The sequence below is a fragment of the Carlito syrichta genome, unplaced genomic scaffold, assembly GCF_000164805.1.
Source record: "Carlito syrichta isolate Samal-C Ts95f unplaced genomic scaffold, Tarsius_syrichta-2.0.1 Scaffold302936, whole genome shotgun sequence".
NCBI classification, from domain to species: Eukaryota; Metazoa; Chordata; class Mammalia; order Primates; family Tarsiidae; genus Carlito; species Carlito syrichta.
In genome coordinates, this window is record NW_007247032.1 from 324,359 (window position 1) to 326,563 (window position 2,205).

The 2,205-nt window shown below is 40.8% G+C and overlaps 1 pseudogene; it reads right to left on the reverse strand.

Annotated features, from left to right (window-relative positions):
* Window positions 1-251: 251 nt before the first annotated feature.
* Window positions 252-760, reverse strand: LOC103259638 (annotated as a pseudogene).
* Between the last annotated feature and the right edge of the window lie 1,445 nt (window positions 761-2,205).

The window sequence follows — 2,205 nt, forward strand, 5'->3', positions numbered from 1 at the left end:
GCACTCCTGGGTCCAGAGTTGGCTGCAAGCTGTGGGCAGGAAAAGGGGGTTTTCGCAGCCACTCCATCTTTAGAAATAAGGGGAAAATCAGACCCTTTTCTACTACTGTGGTCTACAAGGTATCACTCCTGAGCTCCAAAGGGACCTGCAAGCACAAAAGGATCTAAACAAATGAGAACTTCCCTGGCTGGAAACAGGAAGATGGGTCAATGTAATCATGTGTAAGAAGAAGATGCCGGAACTTCAGCTCTTCACATGGCTGCCAGACTCATGGAGGATAAGACAGTAAGAACCAAGACAGCCACTCCAGACTGGTATAACTGGGGAATCTTCAGGCCTTTTCCTAGATCCCACATCAAGTGTCGGATTCCATTCTAGGTATGATACATGAGAGGGAAGACGAGGGCAAACTTTGCTGTGTGGATCAGAGCTGACCCCAGACTCAGGGACTTCACAAGTTCCAAATAAGATTCAAAGTTCCCAGGGAGCAACAGGGCCGATAAGCCAAAAAGAGAGACCCGTGCACTCAGGCAGCACCGGTGCCGTGGTGGCAAATGGACATTGCTATGGGAAGAGACCAACTGTAGTTAGTAATACGGGGGGATACAGGACGCTTTGAACTTGTGTTCTTATTCCAAAACCGCTCCATCTCTTCTTTGATTGTGGTTCCCAAAGGAACAGCATTTCTAATACAGAGCTGAGGACTAAGGTGGGCTCGGAGGCAATGACGGCCAACATGTCTCAGCAAGAGCGCAGCCATCTTGGGTTTCGGCCTGGACAGAAGTCTACCATTGTTTTTAAAGCAACGAAAACTCAAGCTCATATAAATTAACTTGGCCAAAGTTTTACAGCTAGTAAACAATGAGCCTGATATTCTGACGAAAATTCACTTTATTCCTGAACATCAAGTCAAGTATCCATTAGAAATCCTTCTCCCCCCAAAATTTAATTCTTATTTAGCATTATTTAACTAATTCAAGCTTTGACTAATTCTGCTTTAAAGGAAAAAAAAATAACTAAAACTTTTTTATGTGCAATTTTTTTTGTTTTATACATTAAAAAGCCTACATATAACTTTATCTGTCCTTTCCATTTTAAGTTTAAGATAAACCTTGTTCTTCAACTAGGATTAATTGCCTTGCTGCTATCTCTAATTATATGAACTCTTATCCAGGATAGTGTCTTATTATTCTTGAGAACCTGGAGTTACTCTGTACGTTCTTGTACCTATTTTATCTTCTTTTATCTTGTGGATTAAAAGAAGAAGCCAAGATAAACTGGAGCAGACTATAATATATTGCTTCATCCTTTCCAACCTTGAGAGTTATTCTTTCTGCTTTCCTTATCTGAACATATTTCCAGTGCAGAGTTTTTAAACATGGGATGTGCATTAGAATAACAATTTCAAAATATATACTTTTGTGCTTAGTATCTGAGTCTATAGGGTTGATGGAGGGCTCACTTTTGTATTTTTAGAGAGTTCTTCTGGTGAACTTTCAGAATAAATTTTTGATGCAGAAAAATATAAATAATAATGCAAAAAATATCTCTGTATTTAAAATACAGAATTTTTTCTTTGGTCCTTTAAAAAAAATACCAAGATCTATCTTCCATTGTGGCTAGCTCCAACAATAAATCTAGGTCTACAGCTTTTCTGTGGAAGAGGTTTGTTCACATATTGAATGCCCCATTATGATTGCTCCTATGTGAGGTATTGGTTCATAAAACCATCTAACTCTGGGAGGTTCCCTGGGACCACTAAGAGGTGGGTTTAATCAGGAACATGAACACTTCCAGCAGCTATATGCCAAGTTCAGTTCAGAATGAAAAGGCAAAAGCTCCTAGATCAGTTTCTCCCTGGTAGTAGTTTGCACACTTTCCCAGCATCTGGCTGGGGGGCTAGATGGGTCAGGCTTCAAACTAGCCTGCATTTGGGAGCCAATGAGGCAGGTAATTAGTAGCTCTCTAGGGAAGTGTAAATGGGTATATAAGCACTTCACTGGCTATTGCCCACGATCAGTGCAGAGCAAGAAGGTAATAATACCCAGCTCCCACTTTCTCCCTGGAAGGGGTTTAACTGTACATCAAATGTTGTGACATTTCCAGCCTTTAATTATCTTCCATTGGGAACTGGTGGAGCAGCCTATTAGTAGTCCTCGGGGGAGCATGAATAGGTTTATAGGAAATTCAGTTCCTCCTCATGGC